This window comes from Humulus lupulus, chromosome X (assembly GCF_963169125.1).
Source record: "Humulus lupulus chromosome X, drHumLupu1.1, whole genome shotgun sequence".
Classification (NCBI taxonomy): domain Eukaryota; kingdom Viridiplantae; phylum Streptophyta; class Magnoliopsida; order Rosales; family Cannabaceae; genus Humulus; species Humulus lupulus.
The window spans coordinates 119,423,418-119,431,212 of record NC_084802.1 but is presented as its reverse complement, the minus strand read 5'-3'; positions in this window follow the sequence as shown (position 1 = coordinate 119,431,212).

Here is a 7,795-nt window from a genome sequence, read left to right as displayed (position 1 = left end):
ATCGATTTATATTAACTTCTAAGTTTATGACCTGGTTATGTCCAGGAACTTAATTTGAAAACTTAGTTCGTGTTAACTTTTATCAATATCTCGTTCTCTTTAAGAAAAACAACGATCAATCGATTTAAGTTAACTTCTAAGTTTTATGACCTGGTTATGTCCAGGAACTTAATTTGAAAACTTAGTTCGTGTTAACTTTTATCAATATCTCGTGCTCTTTAAGAAAAGCAACGATCAATCGATTTAAATTAACTTCTAAGTTTTATGACCTGGTTATGTCCAGGAACTTAATTTGAAAACTTAGTTCGTGTTTAACTTTTATCAATATCTCGTGCTTTTTAAGAAAAACAACGATCAATCAATTTAAATTAACTTCTAAGTTTTATGACCTAGTTATATCCATGGTACATCTTAGTTCGCGTTAATTTTTATCAACATCTCGTGCTCTTTAAGAAGAACAATGATCAATCGATTTGAATTAACTTCTAAGCCTTTTAAGGCAACCTAGTTATATCCAGGCACCATATGCCCCCCAAGTAACTGGGAAAGGGTCTTTCGTGGTTACTTTAGATTACACTTGTAAATATGTACAATCATAAACGAAAAAGTTAATTCTCATTGCGTAATACATAAAAAATGACCTTTTAGGCCTTACAAGGGGATCATTGATAATATCTCTTCAAATGGATGGCGTTCCAGGTTCGTGGACTGCTTCTCCATTAAGTCGAGCTAATTTGTAAGTTCCTTCTTTAATGACCTTGATGATTTGATATGGCCCTTCCCAGTTCGGTCCCAATACTCCGTCTTTGGGATCCTTTCCGGCTAAGAAAACCCTCATGAGGACCAGGTCGCCCATGCTAAATGCGCGCTTTTTGACTTTTGAGTTGAAATAACGAGTGATTTTTTGCTGATAATGTGCGAGCTGGAGTTGCGAATCTTCTCGCCTTTCATCAACCAAGTCAAGGGAAGCGCTAAGTAGCTCGTGGTTGCGGTCCTGGTCATATGCCTGGACCCTATGCGAAAGTACCTTAATCTCCACAGGGAGGACTGCCTCACTCCCAAAGGTCAAGGAGAAAGGAGTATGACCCATAGGAGTCCGATGCGAGGTCTGGTATGCCCACAGAACCTGGGGGAGCTGTTATGGCCAGACCCCCTTCGCTTCATCTAGTCTCTTCTTGAGGCTCGCCTTTAACGTCTTGTTGACTGCCTCGACTTGGCCATTCGCCTGAGGATAGGCCACGGAGGAGAAACTTTTCACAATTCCGTACCTTTCGCAAAATTCGGTGAAGAGGTCGCTGTCGAACTGAGTCCCATTGTCGAAAACGATTTTCTTGGGTAGCCCGAATCGGCTGATAATGCTCTTAACCACGAAGTCGAGGACTTTTTTGGAAGTTATCGTTGCCAAAGGTTCTACCTCAGCCCACTTCGTAAAGTAGTCGATGGCCACCACGGCGTATCGGACCCCGCCCTTTCCAGTAGGGAGGGCACTACCCAAGTCGATCCCCCAAACTACAAACAGCCATGGGGACGAGATCATCTTCAGCTTGACCGGGGGAGCTCAGGCAACGGTGGCGAATTGCTGGCACTTGTCGCACTTCTTGACATATGAGATCGAATCCTTGGACAGAGTGGGCCAGTAATATCCTTGCCTCAGGACCTTTAGGGCCAAGCTTTGCCCCCCAGTGTGATCTCCGCAAAAACCCTCGTGCACTTCCTGCAGGATGGCCTTTGCTTCGCCTGGAAGAACACATCCTAGGAGGGGTAGGGAGTGTCCACATTGGTACAGCATCCCGTCCACCATCGTATACCTTAGGGCCTGGTACAGTACTCGCCGCGCATCATTGCGCCCTTCAGGTAGCTTCCCCTCAGTGAGATACTCAAGGATGGGGGTCATCCAGGTCAGCCTAGCGTCGATCATCTCAACCTCCACCCGGGCTTCTTCTATACTTAGTTTTTCCAAGAACTCTACCGGAACTAACCCCAGAGCCTCCATCTCCCCAGAGATGGCGAGCTTGGCAAGAGCATCTGCGTTAGCGTTCTGCTCCCGAGGTATTTGCTCGACTGAGCCTCGCCCAAACGCAGACAGCTCAACTTTTACCTTCGCTAGGTAGGCAGCCATCTTAGGTCCTCGTGCTTGATATTCGCCCAGAACCTGGTTTACCACGAGCTGGGAGTCACTGAAGCACTGGACGGAGGTCGCCTTAAGCTCCTGGGCTATTCTTAGCCCGGCCAGCAAAGCTTCGTATTCGGCCTCGTTGTTGGAGGCCTTGAATCTGAATCTCACTGCCGAGTGGAATCTATGTCCCTCAGGGGATATTAAAATGATTCCAGCCCCGGAGCCATTCTCATTGGATGAACCATCCACGAAGATCCTCCACGACACTTGGGCCGAGGTGACCTGGGGTGAGTCTTCTGCAGGATCCTCTCGGAATCCTGTGCACTCTGCTACAAAATCGGCTAGGGCCTGAATCTTTATAGTCGTTCGTGGGGTGTACAAAATCTCGAACTGACTGAGTTCGATAGCCCACTTTAATAGACGTCCCGATGCTTCAGGTTTTTGCAAAACCTGCCTTGAAGGCTGATCGGTTATGACGTGTATTGAGTGGGATTGGAAGTATGGCCTGAGCTTTCGAGAGGTCGTGATAAGGCAGAACGCCAATTTCTCCATCAACGGGTATCGGGATTCAGCTCCGAGAAGTCTTTTGCTGATGTAGTAGACTGGTCTCTGAACCCGGTCTTCTTCTCGGACTAATACCGCACTAGCTGCATCCTCTGTGACAGCTAGGTAGAGAAAAAGAGGTTCTCCTGCCTTTGGTTTGGATAATACGGGCGGCTCAGCCAAGTGTGCCTTCAGGTTGAGGAAAGCGCTTTCGCACTCTTTTGTCCATTCGAACTTCTTATTTCCTCGGAGCAGGTTGTAGAATGGCAAGCACTTATCGGTGGATTAAGCCTCATGCCATACTCCCGTAGTATCTTGAAGCATTCTTCCAGGTCGGAAACATGGTTATCGGCAGTCTTTGACTTGACTAGCATGTCATCAACGTACACGTCCATGTTTTTCCCGATCTGGTTTGCGAACATTCTATTTACTAACCTTTGGTACGTAGCACCAGCGTTCTTCAGCCCGAATGGCGTGACCTTGTAACAATAAACGTTAGTCGGGGTCATGAAGTTGGTGTGCTCTTGGTCCGCCGGATTCATGGCGATCTGATTGTAGCCTGAGTAAGCGTCCATAAAGGATATGAGCTAGTGCCCCGCCGTGGCATCCACCAGTTGGTCAATCCTTGGCAATGGAAAACAATCCTTGGGGCAGGCTTTATTCAGGTCGGAGAAGTCGATGCAGGTCCGCCACTTCCCGTTGGGCTTCGGGACCAGCACGGGGTTGGCGACCCAAATTGGAAACTTGGCTTCACGGATAAAGCCGCATTTCTTGAGCCAGGCTACTTCTTCCTCTAAGGCTTCAGCCCGGGTTGTTCCGAGGCGCCTCTGCTTCTGGGACTTCGCAGGAACGCTTTTATCCAGATGAAGGGTGTGCATGATGATACTTGGGCTGATTCCCACCATGTCCTCATGCAACCACGCAAACACATCCAGGTTGTCCTGCAGAAATTTATTCAGCTCCGCCTTCCTCTTGTTACAGAGGTTTTTCCCGAGCTTGACCATCCGTGAAGGGTTCTGCGGATCGATGTTTACTTCCTCGAGCTCCTCAATAGCTTAAAGCTCGGACCTGTCCTCGCCTATTCGGGGGTCAATATCCTCACTTAAGATGATATTTTCCCCTTCGGCGCTCTGAGGTTTTTCAATCTTAGGATCAGCTAAGGGTTCTTGAGATTCCTCTCCACCACCTTGGATGGCCATTGCTAGCTGCCCGGGTTTCGATTTTCCCTTCATGGAAATGCTATAGCATTCCCTGGCAGTGAGCTGATCGCCATGGATAGTGCATATTCCCGTGGAAGAAGGGAATTTCATCCCGAGGTGGGGAATGGAGGTGACGACCTCAAAGGCTATGAGCGTGGGTCGTCCCAAAATTGCATTGTACACAGCAGAGCAGTCGATGACCACGAACTCGAGGAGTTTGGAGACTGTCTGAGGTCCTTCTCCTAGGGTGAACACCATCTCGATAGTCCCTATGGCCACGGATCCTTCTCCCGAAAAACCATACAGCATCATGGAGGTCGCCTTCAGCTCGGCGACAGTCAGACCCATCTTCTCTAGTGTGGACCGGAATAGAAGGTTTAACGAGCTCCCATTATCGATCAGCACCCTCCTAACCTTCCGATTAGCGAGCTGAACTGCTACGACCAGAGGGTCGTTATGAGGGAACTGGACATGGCCCGCATCTTCTCCTGTAAAATGATCGGTTGCCTCTCCAATCGCTACTCCTTTGGCAGACGCTGTTCCAGGACGAACTCTACTCCATTATGCGCCTTGAGTTCATTTACGTACCTCTTCTAGGCACCTCTGTTCGTGCCAGCCATATGCGGACCTCCAGATGTTGTGGCTATCTCTCCTCCTATCACGGGAGGAGAGACTTCCGGAGCAGGTCGACTTGCTGGAACCCTGTTCTGCGCGTACTGGGCCAAGGGGCCGGCTCGGATGAGAGTCTCGATCTCATCTTTCAAATGCCTACAATCATCGGTATTGTGGCCAACATCGTTGTGAAAACGGCAAAACTTGGAGGTGTCTCTCTTCCCCTTCTGGTGCTTCAACGGCTCCGGCCTCTTCCAGGGGAGGCGAGTAGAGTTAGCTAGGAAGATGTTCTCCCTAGAGTGGGCGATCTTTGTATAAGTCGCGTAGACGGGCTTAAACTTGTCTACGGACTTATTCTTCTTTGGGCCGTGCTGGCTGCCCTCGCCGTTCCCCTTTCTTTTGCCTCCACCAAGCTGGTTATTCTGTGTGACGTTTTAGGTCGCTGTCGCGACCTCCGTCCCCACTCCAGCGGGCTGCTCAGAGACCTGGCTGGTCCATGCAGCTGAGGCTTCGACCTCCTCCAAGTTGATCTATTCCTGGGCCCTATTTAGGAACACGTTCACCGAGCTAACTCCCTTCATTTGTATGTCTTTCCAGAGTCCCCCTCCGACGAGGATCCCAGTCCTCAAGGCCATGAGCTTGGAGCTATCATCCGCGTCTCTGGCCCAAGCAGCGACGCTCGCGAACCTGCCCAGGTAATTCTTCAGGGGTTCATCGGGCTGCTGCCTCACGTTAGCCAGAGAATCGGCCTTGATGCGGACAGCCTGGGAGGCTTGAAATGCCCTTTTGAAGTCAGTAGAGAAAGTCTTCCAGGAGCTGATTGATTGTCTTTTGCTTTGCTTGAACCACTGCCTGTCTGGTCCAGTCAGTGTGGAGGGAAATATCAGACACCTCAGCTCCGGGCCAATGTTGTGGGCCATCATCAGGGTGTTGAACATCCCCAGATGATCCGACGGATCTTCTTCTCCATTGAATTTGGACAGGTGCGGCATACGGAAACTGGGTGGGTAAGTCGTTGCTGCTATGCTGGGGGCGAAGAGCTCCATTTCGTCCCCCGAATCATATTCATCTTTCTCTTTCTCCGATAGGAGCTTCCTCATTATCTCCTCCATCTTAGCCAGGCGCTCAAGGGTTTTGTCCTGATATCCTTGGTTATTCCGAGGCTGCTCAACAGCTCCGGATCCATTGTACATATTTGGTGGGTTATTGCCCCTCCTATCTTGAGATAGGTTAGTTGGGGCATTCCCGCCGTTACGTACTTCGGACAGGTCTCCCCTTGAGCGAGCATGGCTGCCGCCTCCTACTGGTTCTCCTCTATGAGAGTTAAGGCGATCTCGCAGGTCGCCCCCTTGGGTGGTTTGAGGACTTTGTGCCGAGCTTAAACATTGACGCAGGTGTCCGCCAAAAAGGTCACTCCGGCAACTGCCGGTCCAGTAGCTCCCGTTAGAAAAGCTCGGAGTCCGCCTTTGGGGGTGAGGATCTGGGCTCCCTCTCGACGCCCCGCTACATCGGGAAGGTCCCACAGACGACGGGTTTCTCCTACTGCTTCCATAGGCTGGGATATCTCGGATGGGCCGAGGTGGAGACGGATATCTTATTGGTGAGGGAGGATGCCTGACTAGAGATGCGATCCTGGTTCCATCAGGGCAGATCAAGTTAGGTGGGGGCCTCGCGGCCCTGCCAACCTGCGGGTCCCGCGCCTGGTGATCTGGACGAGGCGCAGGACGGCTGGTGGGGACGAGCTGATGCTGTGAGCCCTCCCCGGATCTCCTTCTGGAACTTCCTCGAGCTCTCCTGGGCGCGCTCGAGGCTGGTTGGGAGCTGGGAGTTAAAGTTCGGACCGAACGGCTGTACTGTTGTTCATCTCTAGGCATTTCTTCGAAGTTTGCCTCTCGACGGTGCGATGAGGGAATAGAGTTGGCTGTCGGAGGTCTGTCCGAGCGGCTAGGCCTAGACCAATTCCCCCGGCGGGACTTATGAGTCTCGCCTTGCCTCTTTCCAATGTTAGCATCGGTTGTAAGAGGGAGTAGTCAAGCCAACACCTCCTTGATCTGCTGATTAGCTGTTGCTAGCTGGCTCCTCAGCTGAGCATTCTCCATCTCCACCGCAGTGTAACAACCTGGGTTTGGATTAGGTGGCTGGGACGCCGAACTTCCAGTGTCATCTTGGCCTACCGGCTGCTTGCCCGACCGCTGCTGGACCTCAGGAATTTGTTCACCGGGGATGGCGATATGATGAGCCTCCTGCCCATCATGCTGTTCCGTCTCGTTACCGTGTCTGGATCGAGTGGTCACCATAGTGGATGTTTGCGACAGCACCAATCTAACTTGCTCTCAATGAAAGCACCAAACTGTTGACGCGGTTCTTCGCCAACAGATAATTAAGAAAATAAGAGGAAGGGATTAGTGCTTATGTTGAACCGAAATAGATGAATGATCTTTTATGAAATGGGCTGGTGACACAATCACATTTTTATGTGGTTCAAAGGTTAAAATCCTTCTACTCCACCAGTCAATATTATTGCTATATGCTTGGTATTCTTTTACAGGGTATTTCTTACACAATAGAATCCAACCCTTTGCAACTCCCAGGGTCTCCATATTTATAGGAGAGGGCACCTGGGAGTTGGTAAGAAGGTCATCCCGTGACCTTCTTACCTATCATGTCAACTCTGTGACATTCATGATTAATTCCTAAAGCCTGACACATGAAGTGTGGTCTAATCATTAGGTGAGGGGGATAATGGGCCGCACGGCCCAACCCAGTTTTGGGTGTCTAAATGCGCACGTTCATGCTGCGTGTCCGAGAGGTCAGGGATATATCAGACATGTGATGTCTGATATATGCACGTTTACCTTGCGTGGTTGACTTTATAAAAGGTCACAGCCTCCAACTCTAGCTCGTTCCACGAGCTGGATGCTTCCCTCGACCTGTGGCCTTCAGAGTCCAAACTCAGTCTAACCTTGGCGAACCCTTAGGTTACCTCGAGCTGAGGAGATAGGATCTTTCGATGGCAGCTCCGGTCTTGGGGATGTCCACGTTGTAGACATGATTAGGCCATATGTCACGATTAGGCCGTATCTCAGCTTGCTAACAGCCCGTGGGAAAACCAGGGCGTACAATATATATAATTTTATTGAATTTAACAACTACTCCGAATAGGTGAAGTCATTTTTTCTGCCAAAAGTGCAAGCAAAATATATATTAATCTTCAAATAGATTATGTGTCATCATTAATCGAAAGAGTTTCCACCATCTCCAACCGAGTGCAAGATATTGAAAGCTCTAATGTCAGTAAGCTTTCTAATGAGGAAGAGATGTTCCT